The sequence below is a fragment of the Drosophila subobscura genome, chromosome E (genome assembly GCF_008121235.1).
Source record: "Drosophila subobscura isolate 14011-0131.10 chromosome E, UCBerk_Dsub_1.0, whole genome shotgun sequence".
Taxonomy (NCBI): domain Eukaryota; kingdom Metazoa; phylum Arthropoda; class Insecta; order Diptera; family Drosophilidae; genus Drosophila; species Drosophila subobscura.
The window spans coordinates 14,105,254-14,122,029 of record NC_048531.1 but is presented as its reverse complement, the minus strand read 5'-3'; the positions used below and the strand labels follow the sequence as shown (position 1 = coordinate 14,122,029).

General features: G+C 46.3%; 1 long non-coding RNA gene across 1 annotated transcript in view; it reads right to left on the bottom strand.

Moving 5' to 3' along the window:
- LOC117891301 overlaps positions 1 to 16,776 on the bottom strand; it is a 37,066-nt gene that overhangs the window by 10,746 nt on the left and 9,544 nt on the right. The window contains exon 2 of the long non-coding RNA XR_004648619.1: positions 10,167 to 10,210. This is a non-coding gene — a long non-coding RNA (uncharacterized LOC117891301). The remainder of the gene's footprint in view (positions 1 to 10,166; positions 10,211 to 16,776) is intronic.

Sequence of the window (16,776 nt, the reverse complement as noted above, 5' to 3'; positions counted from 1 at the left end):
AATGCAGAGCCTAATTTGGAGTCCTTTTTACTCCTTTGTACCTGTGCAACAGAAGCCGCATAATTGGGATAATTTCTGTATGTTCTTCAGCTCTGTTAAGAGTAATTTTTATTATATTTATTTCATGTGTAAAAACTCCATAAATAGCCACATGATTCCCCCCCTAGGGCCTAGGCTACACTTTCATCTCGTTGGCCAGGGATCTACCCTTTGCATTTGATTATCTCTCGCTCTCTCTCTCTCGCTCTCTCTCTCTCTCTCTCTTTCCCTCTCTCTGTTACATTAACTTCCCTCTTCTCGAAAAACATTTCTAATTGACTTCAAAATTAGTTTTTGCCTTTTTGCACAGCAAATAAATAAACCACACTTAAAAAAACGAATAAAAATAAATGAAAATCAAAGGGGAGCGAACGGGAGAGGACGAAAGCGAAAAACAAAATATCCTTTTGGCAAAAGGTGGCAGCAGGTGGGGCGAGCGGACATGGGGAGTGGCATTTTGCACACTCAACTGCACAACAGATCGGTGGTCAAAGCACACAAGCAGCAAACAAATAAACAACTAAATAAACATTAAACTTTTCTAGAACTAGGGAAGGGAGTGGCAGGGGGGGAGCAGCAGTGGGGCAGGAGTGGAGTTTGCTGGCTGTTGAATGCAACAAAGTGGAAAAAGTGTGCGCCGCTCGCTGGCCGTTGGTAACTTTCGTTTGTTCCCCGACAACATCAACTCCAAATAATTATGAGCTTGCAGCTTGAGGTGCGAAATGGTCGCTGCCCCTAGCCCTGCCCCTGCCCCTTAACCATCCTTGAACCCTACTCCCTGTGGCTGCTTTGTGTTCCATTTTGGTTTTAAATTGGAATTGTTTCTGGCATTTGGATTTACGCTCCCTGCGTGAATCCTCTGAAAGAAATATCTGTTTGGATTTGGATTTGGATCTGACTTTGGCTTTGGCTTCAGATTCTCCTTATGGCCACCTTTTGGCCAATTAAAGCGAACAAAATTAATTCTGATGCGGCTTTAATTTATGGCCAATTATATTTTGTTTTTGATATTTTATGGTGTCCAAAATGTAGATATTTATTGCCTTAAACTGTGCTGAGTTTTCCTAGTTTTATTGGTTATTGTTTCATGTGTTTTATGTCATCCGGGATCCGCTTCCTGTTACTCTTTGACAGCTGAAGATCTTCCCCTATCATTTCCCCAGTTCTATCAATGCCCAACCCATCTGATGTGTCATTTCTTTACCAATTTATCCTTCCATCTCCTGCCACTCGCAACCCTCTTTAATGCCACGTTTCCCTCTCGTATTTCTAGCCTCCCCACAACACTTTTTCCTTCAACTTCAAGTTGGACTTCCGTATCGCAGGACACGTATCTGCTGCGCGTTGCAACACCTTTAAAATCCATTTTTCATTTATGAGGAACATTTTCATTTATACGCAGGCAGCGATAAAACCATGCACCATGCAGCATGCAGCATGCCCCTCCACCCCACCCTCTCTGCCACATGAATGCGGTTGGTGGGGCGGGTGGCTGTTGGGCTGAAATCTTTAACCCATTTTCGTTAATTTTTGGTAGCACATTTTTTAATTTCAAAGCATTTTTGGTTCACGTTAAGCGTTGCCCCTGGCCCTGCGCCACCTCTGCCCGGGCCATTCCCTGGCTGCAGCCTGCCCTCTGCCTTCCCCCTTTTGCCATTAACGATTGCTTGCTGGACAACTCTAAACACGGCAATGGTCCGAGGCAGCAGCAGCAGCAGCAGCAGCAGCAGGAAGGAGGAGGAGCCAAAGATCCAGAAGCTGGGGCCCTGCTTGCTGGGGCGCTGCAGTCGGGAGTCGAGAGTCGGCAGTCGAGAGTCGTGGCAACAAGAAATGCGGTTACAGTGTCCAAAGGCCGTCCAGGAATGCCATAAATAACGTTGTCGGCAGAGCGGCAAGCCGGAGCCAGGTCCAGGTCCGTGCAGCAGCAGTGAGGCGGCAGTCTGGGACCCATTTCGCATCCTTTAGGTGCTGGGTGTCCATGTGCAGCAAGGATAAGCGGTGGGTAGGGGGAGCGGGGTAGCGGGGGGCGCAGTGCGTTACGTTTTTGGCTCTAAATTAAATTTTTGCCAACGCCGAAAGAAGCTGAAACATTTTTGTGCTGCGCATTGCACTGATGCCGCCGCATCGGAGAAACGGAGAAAGCGGAGAAAGCGGAGAAAGCGGAAGCGGAGAGCCATTAGTCCGTGTGTGGGGAGGGAAGGAATGGGGTGTGGGAAGGGGAGGGGTGTTGCCTCCTGTGCATGCCGACTCCCTTGGCCGGTTCGCCTCTGTTGCGCTGCTCGCTCGCTTTGCTTTGTGGCCACCGCCTCATTATATACTACATGCCCCACGCGGTGTCTCCTCCACGTGCTGGTCTGCCTGTGTGTGTGTCCTGTGTGTGTGTGCCTCTGAAATGTCTGCAATTAGCAGTCGCTTGTTAGTGGCTGCAATGGCAAATGGCCAACAGCCAACAGCCAAGCAGACAAACTGGCAAACTGGATATGATCTATCGTGGAAATCATTTGTGAACATTTACCTAATGCTCATTTATCCTTTTGGCTTGCTCCTCCTGCCTGCCTCCACTTGTCATAGCTAAGGAGAGTATTTTCTTCCCTTGGCATAGCTTTGGCGTCTCTGGTGGCTCTTCAAGGACCTTGTGGCATGGTGACATGGCCATCAACTGTTTGGACATGGACATGGACATGGATGGCGTGATATTTGCGACAACCTGTAGTCCCTCTGTTGTCTGGGACCAGTGCGCCTTTTGTCTCTGCCAACTGCCAGACTCCTGCAGCCTGCAGCCTGCTGCCTGCTACAAAAAGCCGCACGTTATCCCCTGTTAAGTGCAAAAGTGGATTGCTGTGGGGGGCTTGCAGCTGCAGCAAAAACATTGGCAGCCAAAGCTCCAAACTAGACATGGAATGTACCCTGTAGAAGAGCCAAAAGAGAGTGCACTTGTAGATGGGTAAATACATAAATAAATAGAGTAACTGCTGGCAGATTTAACAAACATTTCAAAGAACTTCCCGAAGCAGCAGGAACACCCAAAGATGAAGCTTCACAAGTCAACAATTTAAGTGCAGCTCCAGCCTATATACCCACGGTGGAACAATCCTCAACGCTCTGCTGTTTGCCAGCGACACTTGCAAATGAACTTTGGCCCCTACCCCCCGAAAGCAGCCAAAGCCTGGGCCACGCGTCAGGTGTCAGACGATGTCCCATTGTGTTGGCTCGCTGCCACGGCCACTGCCAGGCACAAGTGCATAACGCGGCGGCTGACATTATTAAATAGTTTTAGCTGCAACAAACAAGTCTTCCACCTGACAAGGCCATAAAAATGCCGAGCACAGCAGCAGGAGGAGCAGCGCCAGAGTGCAGCTTAGATGGGCATGGAAATGGAGCTGCGAATGGAGACGGAGACGAAGACGAAGATGAAGAGCCCTGACGGGCCTGAGTAATGATAACAATGATGTGGATGGCCACAATGCTGAGAAGACGGCAAAGCTGTGATCCTTAGTCAACTTCCTGGAGACCTATAATTAGGCCCTTGGTCTATGGCCTTTACACCGGAATAGAAGGTGGAGCAGGGTCGAAGCCGGAAGGAGCTCACGTATCCTGGCAACGGAGCGGCGTATGCCAAGGAGCCAAGGAGCCACGGAGCGACCCCTTGGGCCATTTTTCGGGACAATGAAATTGAATTTAGACTAAGGTACCCGTCACGTACTCCCCCCCACTCCCTAGCTCTGCGCTGCTCTCCTGGATATGGTCGCCAAAAAACTTTCTTTTTTTTCACAAATTATTTGATTTTTTTCGGTCGGTGGGGGAAGGGAAAACTTTGTGCTGCTGCTCGGGAAAAAGTTTACTGCATAATAAAGAATGAAATGAAAAGGGAAAGGGAAAGGGAAAGGCAGCAACATACTAAGTAGCAGAAAGCCAAACGGTGATGGAAAGCGGAGGGGAGAGCGGGGATAAACCCCAGCAAACAAAAAGCACAAAAAGCGTAGAAAATGCTCAAGCCGAGCCTTAACTTCAAATCAAAATTCTGTGTGAGATACATGTGGGGAGTGGGGCAGAAACTTTAAGGCATCTTCACTCTAATTGGAGCTGCAATTGGCAATGTCATTGCGTATGCGTAATGTAGGACAAATCAAGCATACGCCGTGGAATATTTAGCCATTGATTTAGCATTATTTAAATGGGGAGTGCCGAGAGGAGGGGTTGGCAGGGTTGGGGCATGGCTAGAACAAACAAATATTCAAGCAGGAGCAGCAGCAGCACCAGGAGCAGCGTTCGGAGGAGCAGCGGAAAACCAATGAGTATTCGCAGCATTCGCAGAATTTGAAACTCAAAATTAAAAAATACAAATAAAAAGAGGAAACGAAGTATGGCAGAAGCTGTAGATACACTTGCGAAATCATTGAAAATGCAGTTTGCTTTGCCGAAAGGTTGGGGATTTCCCCCCGCGAAAGTTCACGATTTTCAATAGATTTCCCCCATGCTAAGAGCTAGTCAAACTACCCTTCCAGAAAGTGTATACAACACGTAAAAGTACGGTAAATAAATGCATGAAAGAAGAGCAAGCACTTCGTTGAAAATAAAGAAATAAATGTATAAATTTTTCACTCATTTCGGGCATTGTGTTCATTTTCAGACAATACCAAAAACATGTATTTATCATGCATGTACAGCAGTGGAATATATGTACATAAATACATATTTACATATACATATATGTACATATGCATTCCTCATATAACACACGACATCCTGGCGGCCAGCTTCAATGTCTCTTTTGAATACAACAAATGGCAGGCAACATTTTTCCGCCTTCACATTCCACAAATCCATTTACGCTTGCCCCGCCCCCGCCCCCTCCTCACCGCCTCGGCTGCTCAACAAATGAATGAGTTTTAATTTTAAGGATAATTGCTTTCTGTGGGCTTTTTAGTTGTGGCGATGATCCCGAAGGCTGCTACCATAAATATGCAAAAATTGCAGAGATTTTGCTGCCCCCTTTGAGTACTTTACAAGCGACCCATGTGGGCTGTAAAATGACAACCTGCTTGGAGGCACAATTGTTGTTGTTGCAACGATGTTGCACCATTGCTGACTGCATGATTAACAGGTCTATCGAGTAGCAGGCGGTGGGTGGGGTCCTTTGGTCTCTCGACTTTCGGCTGCTGTAAAATCAATATGAAAATAATTACCAGCCTGAATGTGCGCCAAGCCATTCATCAGCTTTGGCTTTAAGCATTTCGTTGGCAAATTGAAATAAAGCCAGGACTCGGGTCAGACAGGAGACATTTGTCAACGGCAGAGCCACAACCGCAGACGTGTCCCGAGGTGGGCCAACTCCCAGGGCGACAACAACAACAAGCTTAGACGCCATAGTGGAGGAAGCTTTTGGCTTGGCCATAACCGAAACAATCATCATTTGGACACTTTTAATACTTTGTATGCCATTCGGGGCGAGCAGCTCCCAACTGGAGATTTGCAGGCTTCAACGAAGCTGAAACTGAAGCCCTTCTCCTCGTTGAAGCTGTAACAAGTGGCAGCCAAAGTGTCACAGCTTAATTTTGGGGCAGGGCAGGGCTAACTTTTCAGCTGGTGTCGAAAAGCAGCAAAATATCTCGCGGGATTGAAATTTATGCTTCTGGCGCTCTGCTCTCTGCTCTCCGTCTCACTGCCAACTTTTCAAATAAAAAATGGAAAAACTCCAAACAGAAGTTGAAGCTCAAACTGTGAACTGTGAACTGGGAACTGTGGTGCGTGCTGATTAGTTTTTGTGGCTGATGCAGACAGACATATGTGCCACAACAGCATCTGGCTGGAAATCTTTCAATTCAGCCCAAAAGACATGTAGAAATATCTGCAACATTATGGCCTCTGTCAACCACCACATGTTGCATGCCGTGCCACTCCGCAACATGTGCCCAAGTGCATATCAACATGCTGCTGCAGCACCCTCCTGCAACTGTCAGTCGACCGCAGAGTGTAAATGTTGTGACAGTTAATTTTGACAAATTTGTCTAAAGCTTATCACTTATTGATGTGGCGGCAGCAACAACAACTGCATTTGTGGCCTGCAACGGCAATTTATGGGCTGGCAATCGAGTTTTCCGGGTGCGCTGCATAACTAATTTTTGAGGTTCGCCGGGCAACAAATTAGTTTTTGCCATTGGACCACCTCCACTTTGTCGCTTTAATTGTTAAGCGTGGAAAAATGGCAGGGGGAAGTGCGGTGCAAAATGCGTGCCACAAAAATGGAAATCGTACATTTTTGTATCTTTTGCTGCCGCAGTTGTTGTTGTTGCTATTGCTGTTGCTGCAGCGTGCAACTGTATTTGGTTTCGGGATTCCTGCTGCTTTTTTGTGTTTTATTTCTTTCCTTCTCTTTTTTTTGGTTGGGTGTTGCAGTGGCCATAAAGCTCGATTTTATTAAGCGTGAGTGGGTGCGTGTGTGTGTGTGGGTGTGTGGGTGTGCGCTTTGTGTGTGTATTTTCTGTGTATGTTTGTTGCATTTTGTTTGGTTTCTCGTGCAAAAAGCGTAGATTAAAAACTTTTCCCATTACGTAAAAATTAACAACTTTCGGCTGGGTAGGGGCTGGCTATTGTTGCTATTGCTTTGGCTGCTTCTTGACCGTATCCAAAACACCAACAGAGAGCGTGGAGCATAGACAAATTGTTGCACTTTTGCTACTAAATTTGGGCGAAAAAAAACCAACAAAAATAAAACTGTAGCTAGGCGTGGGCCTGTTGCAGTTGCAACTTCATTTCTCGACTTCATTTAAACATCGAGGAGCCATTGCCCTGACCCCTTGGAATTTCGAGGAGTTTCTGCTTCAGTTTTGGAGAACCAAAACCAGAGGGTAGCCAGGTGGAAATCGTTTAATTAAGTGTAAAGAAAGTAGTTTGAATAGGAATTTAAGTTGGAGTTGGTGGGGAGCATTTCCACTTACAGCTGAGAGTTCAGTATCAAGGATTACCTGTGCTCCAAAAGTTAACCAAGAATCTATCTAAGCAACGTCTGTGAATGTTTTCATAGTGTAAAATATACCATCTCTGGCCATTCATCTATGCCGCGCACATCTCTGATCTACCTGCAGTGTAACTCGCATTTAAGCAGCAGCAGCTCATTGCTTGTATCTGTATCTCCATCTGTATCTGTATCTGTATCTGCTGCTGCCTTATTTCCTGTGCTTATTGTATCTGTATCTGTATCCGCACACTTTTCCGCAATATTTACCAGCTAGGAAAAGCATTTTTAGCGATTTATGATCCGAGAGAGCGAACGAGGATGTTCTGCCTCCCGCTGCTCATTTCATTCCCCATTCCCAGACGGCAATTGCAGCGGATATAAACATTTTGAACGCTGAATATCTGGCATTCATCTGCGGCTCATATGAGGGGTGTGCCTGGACCAACATTTATGCCACTGCCTCATGATGTGGCACGTGTCGCTCTATGTATTACACACACATGTACATAGAGGTGTATGTGTGTGTGTGTGTTTTTTATTCCACTTCCCTGCTGGAAGTATATTCCGTGTGTCTGACTTTGGCAAAGTCGCTGCAATCCGCTGTGCTTATGTTTCACTTTTCACAACATAAATCCCCCCAGGAAGCAGAGTAGCGGTGGAGCAATAGATCCCATGCCCAGCAGCAGCAGCAGCAGCAGCAGCCAGAAGCCATGCCAGAAGCCGCAGAAGCCCAGCTTCCAGGTGTAAGATTTTTGCTTCTGTCTATCTGCTGGCTGGCTGGCTGGCTGGCTGGCTGGCTGGCTGCGAGGGCACTCTCCCGATACAGCTCTCAACTCGAGACAAACTTCAGTTTGCTGAGCTATTTATTTAGATACTTTTCAGTGGCACAGCAACCGCTTCGGCTCTGAGCTTCAGCTTCTGCTACTCCTTGAGCTCCTGCCGCTTCCTAGCCTGCTCCTGGAGCTACTTTTGAGCTACTGTAAAGGAATCTGAGCCATGCATTATCCTTATTATTGCTGACTGGCCTGGCACGGGGCAACGGGTGGGGCGGGGGCTAAAGGCTTATGCCATAGCTTTTGCTCAACTTGCAGATAAATATGATGTGCCACACCCCCTGCTCCCAGTCTCTTTCTTTCAGAAGTCAAACGACAAAATCACAAGTTTTGAATCCAAAGCCAGACCCGCCTCATGGCCATGGCCCCTGCTGTGGTTCCACTCTCCCCCCTTTCTGCCAACCTCTTGCTTAGCTCTGGCTAAACAATATTTAATTTTTTCCACTGCTTATATTTATATGCATTTATTTATGTATCAGAACTAATGAGGCACGCGGTCCTATTAAAAATCTATCTTCTATTCGTAAATGCTTAAGTGCATCCTAGAAAGGGGCCTGGCCAAGAGGGAGGGGAGGAGTGCCCAAGAGAGAGACAAGTGGTGGAAAACGTCAGAAAACTTTGAAAATTATTACTTTGCTTTGTTGCTGGATAACTGAACGATGGAACGACTGAGCGACTGGCCCCTGGCCATGGCTAGAGCCAGTAAGCCATTACCCTGCAGGCGCCACGGTTGAGGCTAAGTCTATGAGCACCTGCCAACAAAGCCAGTGTTGGAAAGTGCTTACAAATTATAGGAATTAAGGCAGAAATAGAAGAGAATTAATGGAGAGAGGTTAGAGCGGAAATTGGACTCGATTTTGAAACAAAAAAAGATGCAGATAATGTTGCCCATTCCGAGAAAGATATTTAGCAGTAATATTGTGGAGATATCCATGTACCCCAGCAAGTACTCTACCATTTGCAGTGTCTGCCACGAGCGACTGTTGCCTTATAACACCAACACCACCCCACAAACGACCCGCCCCATTGCATCTTTCTATCTGTTTTTGTGGCCTGCATTTCCACTTTTGCTCATTAATAACGTACAGCAGCAACAATAACAAAAATATAGAAAAGAAAATAAGATACGAAGAAGCTGAGAAGCAGCAGCAGCAGTAGGGGCATGAGGCAAGCAAGTTGCAAGAGCCACAGAGCCATGGCGGCAGCTACAAACAAGTTAACAACTACAAAGGCAAAGATACTTGCAACGTTGACTGGCCACACAAACAAACAAAATAACAGAAAAAAGAAGAAAAAAGTTGAACGAAAAACCAAGTCAAAATTGAATTATGAATATTTAAAATGTGTTTAAGAGGCATTGCGGCTGGACCAGCCCAGCCCAGCCCAGCCCTGCCCTGCCCTGCCCTGTGCCGCCTCGATGCGGCTGCCACAGTTGAATTTGTTCATTTTCCATTTTCATTTTCTGCTCGGCTGCCTTGCTGATGCAAATCTATTAAAGATGAAGAAATATATACACAGAAATATATGAATGTATATTTTGCAGCCAGTTATCTGTGGCTTAAGTTGTTCGCAGCGATGCAATTAATGCGAGCTGCGCTCCGTGCTGCAAAGTACGCTCTAAAAATTGCACAAGCACAAAACTATTTTATGCAAAAAGGCAAAGGACAAGGCCTGTGCACACACGGCCTACGTCCGGGGGCTTACGGCTTGCAGCTGGCCCGGCCTCCAACTGTTTGGCCCGGCACAGTAAATGTCAAGTTGGCATAAATAATTCACCAATGCCAGCCAGCAGCATCAGCCGGTGCAGCAAACACACACACACACACACACACACGCACACAAGTCTGTTTACAGGTTGCATTGTCCTTGCAACAGCATGCCTCATAAATTCCAGCAAATGTCTGTCACTCACACAGTTCCTTCCTCACTCACTCACTCACACGGGGTCACTCTGTCAGTCAGTCAGTCAGGCAGGCAGCCATTCAGGCAGTCCCTCAGTTCCGCTCGAGGTGAAAATCTTTGCACTAATGGCGCTGTTTTACATAATTGCCGTGACATTGTGCAAATTTATTCAACTGCAGCTAGAAGCTGGCACTGCCACTGGCATGTGTAACCTCGAAATAGGTGAGACACTGAGAGTGGGATCTACGACGCGCGGGATACCCTGTGAGCGGAGAGGTGTAAGGTAAAAAAAGAATAATTAAAATGAAATAAAAAGGATGAAAAATCGAATATCGAAAAGATAAGTAGTAGGATGCCGTCTAACAGGTTGTTTCTCAGGGGGCAAACGGAACTTATAATTTATGCCAAGAATTGTATTTAATATTTTTACTTACCCTGCTGATGGCGCTGCTATCATGATATTCCCTGCAGATTTTCTCTGAAAATAAAAGAAATAAACTCGATTATTGCCTTGTAATTATGAGCAACGAAATTTAAAGATTTCTACGCTTTAAAAAATCCCTCTGCACGCTGACCTTGCACTCGGCAATCACGCAATCTTGTTTGACATTCAGCTCCATTGGAGCCATCAGTTTACGTTTTCTTAAGTCATCCGATAATCCATAAATATGCCACCCCGGAAAGGCGTGCAGGGTATAGTCGAGACACTCACACACACATGCAACTAACTGACTTTGGTCTTATGCACTCTTGGACACTGGACACAAGGGGCAACATCAACAGCAGCAGCAGCAGCAGCAGCAACAAGGTGCACAGTAAACACACAGTGGGGGGCCCAGGTGTTGGTTGAGAAGGTGTGGAAGGGGGAAGCCCGTATCAAGAATATGAATTGCTTACTGCGAAGGTGCTTTCTCCTGTGCTTTCACTCGTGCTCCCTGCCGTTGCCTCGCAGCTATTGTCCAACAATGAAAAGACAGTAACAGCAGCAGTCAGAGAAGCAGCAGGCAACAGTCGCCTTTTGTTCTCCTGTAAAATATAATAAGGCAACAGCAACAGTAAGAGAGAGAGAGAGGAGCGAAGCAAGAGCAAACAAACAAGCAGCTCAAGCACATAGAACGAGAGAGAGAGAGAGAGAGAGAGAGAGGGAGGGGGAGGGAGGGAGAGAGAGATACCCACACATAAATGCAAGCACTTTGTGGCACCCACTTCACCCAGCGCCTGCCTCTCCGCCTCTCCGTCTTCCACCGCCTTCCGCCTTCTCCATCATTGTCACCTTGAGCTTTGGGTTATTGGGTTTTTGCACACTCGTCCACGCGTGGCCTCCCACCCCTGCCCCTCTGACACCCGCATCCTGATGCACTTTGCACTCGGCTTAAAGTGGCAACAACACCAGTGGACAAATTGGTAGATGATGCAGGCAGCAGGCGGCAGGCAGCAGGCAGCAGGCGAGCCAACAGGAAGTGAGAGAATATGCTATAAATGAAGGCTATCAAATGAGACTGAAGAGTACGGGCGGATGGAGGGAGAGGAAAGGAGAAGCAACAAAAGATGGAGATGTACACATTAGATGATGAAGAGACATCTTTGGATGGAGATGGAGACATCTACTCGATGAAGATTTAGATATAAACAGAGAAGTACATGCAGAAGCACCTAAAAACTAGATATGTATATACCAATAATCTCTACATTAAATGTTTATAATATTCATTATTTTGCACCAGTTTGATTCCATTTTTAAAGTTCAGAGTTCGCAGTGTTCCGCCCGCACCTTGACATCGTTCTGCACACCCTTTTCCACCACGGCTGAGCACCCAAATTCCTCTTTGTTTTATCCGTTTTTGCCGTTCGTTCCACTTTTGGCACCACTAGGCGATTAAACAAACAACTTTGACTTTGAATTTCTTGCACAACACTGGGTAAACACACACACACACACCACAATGTGACACCTACGCCACACACCCACTCTGTGCCACTCTTCCGCTTGACCATATCACTTTGGTTATCGGCAAAGAGCGAAACGAAAGGCCAAGAGAGCACAAGAGTTGATAAATATTTGCCATGTCAAAATATTTGTGCTCGCTTTCAAGAGTCAAAGGAGATAGAGGAGGAGACAGACAGTGGGAGTAGGATGGAGTGGGAGCTCTCTCTTAGTTCTCAAATTTTGTTGTTTGGTTTTAATTGCGCCAATGAGTTCTGGGGGGAGGGAGGGAACGAGAGAGAGCGGGCAGGGCAGGGCAGTGGCTGACTGCAGTGGCTTTATGGTCTGGTCAAAAGTTTGACCTCACTCACCCACAGATATGTACATCCTGCTACCGTATACCCCTCTGCTGATACCGGCATCCATCAGCCACACTCTTTTCATGGCCATAAGCCATGTTTGTTATTAATGTGCATCTGCGAGTATGTGCGTGCCAAGAAACATGATCTCCGCTCTGCGCTCTGTACTGCTTCCGCAGCACAGTTTGCAGTAGTTTTTAGTAAAACTATTTGACCATGCCCATTTGACAGTAGCCCACCTCCAGAGCCACCCTTCAGACCCCCTCGTACGGCGTATTTATTGTGCACGGCAGCATGCGGCTCGCATGTTACATTTTATGTTTGCCCAGACTTATTTGTGGGTGTTTGTGTGAGAGAGAAGTAACGATATTTATACCCGCTGTCCACACTGCAAGAAAAGAGAGCAAGAGAACAAGAGAACAAGAGAGAGCGCCAGCTGCTGGGAGAGAGAGCAAACGCCAGCGTGGAGTGGGAAGTACAACTAAAGCACAGGGGAGAACGCAACCACAAAGCGAAAAGCAAAACAATTCCCCTGTTTACCTGCTTAGCTGGTACCGTTATTTCTTGCAGTGCAGCAACCGTCTGGTGATTCGTGGTAGTTGTGTGTTTAGTTTTCGGCCACGTGCCTCGCATAATAAGAAGCGGCCGCCGAGTCGCAGCCGCAGCTCCACAATGCCACAACACGCCTGATGCTGCAACTGCTCCTGCGGCTCCTGCAGCAGGCTGCAGGTTAAAAGCGCATTACAGTTGAACTTCATAAATTGCAGTAGCAGTGGGCTGGGGAATGGGAAGGGAAAGGGGGGCTACAGTGTTCACATGCCAAGCAGTTGGTTATAGCTGCCACATTGCTCTCATTCCACTTGCCACTGCCACAACCCCAGGGAGTGGGATAAAGAGAGAGAGGGAAAAGTCATTCTCATTGCACATTCCAACTGAGGCTGAGGTCCCGGGCTAAATGCAAATTCAGCTTACAAAGGACACGTTAGGGACTCGAGCACATGTCAAAGCAAAAGGCAAAGAGCCCCACAGCCCAGCACTGAACAGCTACCAAAGCCAAAAAGGTACCCAAAGCTCATTAGTCCAATCCGAAGGAGAGCGAGTGACAGAGACAGCAAAAGAAAGAGAAATAAAGAGGATTAATAAAAGAGAATGGAAGTGGGAGTGTGGGAATATAATTGAGTTGAGGCCAAAATGCAGTTTGCCAGAGAGATATTCCGGCCAAGATTCGTTGTATGGAAACTCAGTTAAAGGTAGAACAATGCAGAATAATATGACTGTAATAATATTACAAACAATTGAAAGTCAGTGCTTTAAATTGCTTAAAATAAATAATTTGATCGAATGCAAACAAAAATAAATTGAATTGGATATCAATTAGTGTGCAGCAGATTTAATCCCAACTAAAAATAACCAACAAATCTGTGAATGTAAGGCAATCGCTTGAGCACTTTCTCGTGTTTCAAATTGCAATTTCATGTCTATTGTGGAGCGGAAAGGAAACGCAGTCTCTCCATCCGTCAGTGCGAAAGGTAATCAATTCTACGTGCAGGTCTGGATGGATGGATTCCATTGACACGCCTCCATCGGATTCGGCCTTTCTCGCATAATTGACAGCCCTTCCGTTGAATGCTCTCACATTGAAATGTGATTCCAGATGAAATGCAACCAGTTGAAGCCGTCAACGCGACATCCTGTCATCCTTTTGTGCCTAACATTGAGCGCTTAGAACAATGCTGGGCCGGGCCCCCACTGTTACTCCATTGAATTTATAATCAAGTTGACATTGCCCCATCCATCGCTCATTGCCAGCCAGCCAGCCAGCCAGCCCTGCCCTGCCCTGCCACCAACCTGGTCTGCTCTGCGGTTATATGATAATTAAAATTCAACCCCGAAAACTGCAACAAAATGGGGATCAAAAGCGTGCTAGCTGCAGCGGTCCACCGATGGATGGTTGCCTTTGTTTATGCAGGCCAGAAACGTTTTCTAGCTGAATACTCGCATGTGTGTATGTACGTGTTCGTTTATATATGTATATGTGTGTGTCAGTCACACTATGTGCATAATTGCGGGCCTCCTAAATGTCGATGAGGTAACTGCCGCTTCAACTGCAGATTTGTTTCAACCATTAGGCACATAGTATATTTATACCCGGTATGATGAAGTGCCAGGTTAGAGTATGCCCTGCATGATTTACACAAGAGCGAGCTTTCTCGCTGGCATTTGGTGTGCCAGTTTCCACCTGTCCTCTGTCCCTTGCTCTTGTGTACTCCACCATCAGTGGGTATCTGATAGTCGGCACACTCTGCCATGGCATTTTTGTTTTGGACTTGTTTTGAGTTTGAATCACCGCAAGGGCTCCTGGCCATGGATGCAGTGGAAGCGATGCGCTAATTTGAAATGCCACAAAGGCATTTTACAAACGCGTCGCCATCGCCATCGCCATCGTCGTCGACGTCTGGCCAGCCGCCGCCATTGATTGCAATTATTTTCCATTTTGGAGGCAAAGGCTGGACAAAAGTCGGTGCGGGAGTGAGGTGTGGGAGCAGGACCAGGGCTGGCGGGACGTAATTACGAATCAATTGAAACATTAATTCAGCAACAGCAACTCGTGCTCGTAATTGATTGGGGCAGGGAAAATCAAATTAGAATGATGACGAAAACATAAATGAAGAGACAGAGACAGAGCTGGAGCTGGAGCTGCAGTTCGCTTATTGAAAGACTTTCCATGCATTTGTTCTCTGAATTGCAAGACAGTTGGCAGCCCTGGACAGCAAAAGAACAGCCAAAATAAAAAGAGAGCGAGTAGAAGAGGAGGAGAAGCGAAACCGTTGAAACCTCAAAAACCGTAACCGAAAATGCACTCTCCTCCCGCACTCTCAATACGAATGCAACGAAACGCAGGCAGGCAGAGGTAGAAGAGAATGGAAAGACTCCGTTAATTTGCTGTTATACACGCACAGGCACTCACACAAGCATACACATGCACACAGACAGTGGACACGGGCAGAGTTTTTGCCGGCAAAATGAATTCAATTAATTTAATTACTGTTCCACTGGCAGCGGCGGCGGCCAAATTGTAATTGGAAATGGAAACGGCAAAATATAGAGAGGGACTATGGAGAAGGGAGACTACGATATCAGAAAAAGACAAACAAAAGCTCTCGTTAGAGACACAATAACAAACGGCCAGTTATGCGACCAACAGTTTTACAGTCACATATGAAGCATAACTCGAATAGAAGAGTTAAGCTGTGCCCTTTTATCCAGTTTTGATGTTCACAACTCCACAAATATTTCCATGTACTGTACATAAATACATATATTGATGTTGAGAAGTTGGTGGACTGCAGGGCCAACTCAATTACAAGGAAAGTTGATGCCGTAAATGCAAAGGCCACGTGGGCCCGTGTGCCCCCGCAACTTTTTCTTGATGCTGCACTGCGTTTATGTATGTGTGCGCGTGTGTGCGTGTGTGTGAATTCTCTTTGGCATTTGCGCAATTTGTGACTCAATTTTCCAGTTAAATTGTATTAAGCGCGGCCCAATAATTAAGTTGGTCCAAATGGGCAGTGGGGCGGAGCTCAATTATGAGGCAGAACAGAACCCTTGCCCGATCGGCAACATTTCCGCTGCTGGATATTAATTGCATTAGTGACATATGAATGTATTTATGTACAATATGTATCTTTTTTTTTGAGCCTGTTGTTAACATATTATTAATGCTATTTTAAAGTGGGAACCCGCGTTAAATGCTAATCTCCGACATCTCATCTGGCTCCATAAGTCAAGTGAAATGTCTGTCATATGAAACACAGAATCTAAAAACAAACAAAAGTGCTAAAAAAAGGGTTTTTTTATAGTCAACGTTCATCACGGCATGATGAACGGGAGCGTCAAACTGTCAAGCACCCATCATGTCCCCCATCCACGCTTTTGCGTGAAAAATGGATGAGCCAGAGGTCGCGGGTGGTCCCACTGTTAAGGGGCTGTGACTGCGTACTCCTGTGTAGTGGGCCTCCATTTTGTGTGACTATTGCTATTCATAAAAATTGAGCAATTTCTTGCTGCCGTTTGCTAGTTTTTTCCGCATCGCGGATTTTTGCTGGCGTCGCGTCGCCAACACACAACGCTCATGCGGGGGATAGGTGCAAGCCATCCTCCCTGCTGCTGCTATCGGCAAGCGGGTGATCCCTCTCCTACGGCCATCCGTTTCGTCAGTTCTAGCATGCATGCATGCAAATGTAAGTGCACCCACCCCATAAAAATACACCTTGCATGTGCCGCAATCAGAGAGTGGGCGCCGGAGAGCGAGAGGGCGTAACAAAAACAAGTGGCTGTTTGGGTGGAGTGTTTAGATTGCGGCACAAAAACACAGACACCCCTGCAGCCACTGACTGTGGCCCTGCCAGCAGCAGCTTCCCTGTTAGTTGGTTTCTGCCAAAAATTATGCCCAAAATTATGCACAGCCATGCAAAAAATATGCCTCAAACAGGAGCAACAAAAAATAGCAACAAAATAGGAGTAAATGTTGGTACATTTTGCTGGAGTTGGCAAAAACTGTTCCCAGACCATAAATTACTATTTGATTCAATTTTTAGCAAGCAAACATATGTCTGTGCGTGGAAAAAATATGTGGGAAAACAGCCAGGTGCGAGTAACGAAGCATTAGATACCCTTGAAGATTGATCAGTCCTTTAAAGACACTTTCATATGTCCTTCTTCTGATTGAATTTTCAAAAACGGAACTCCCAAACATTTGTA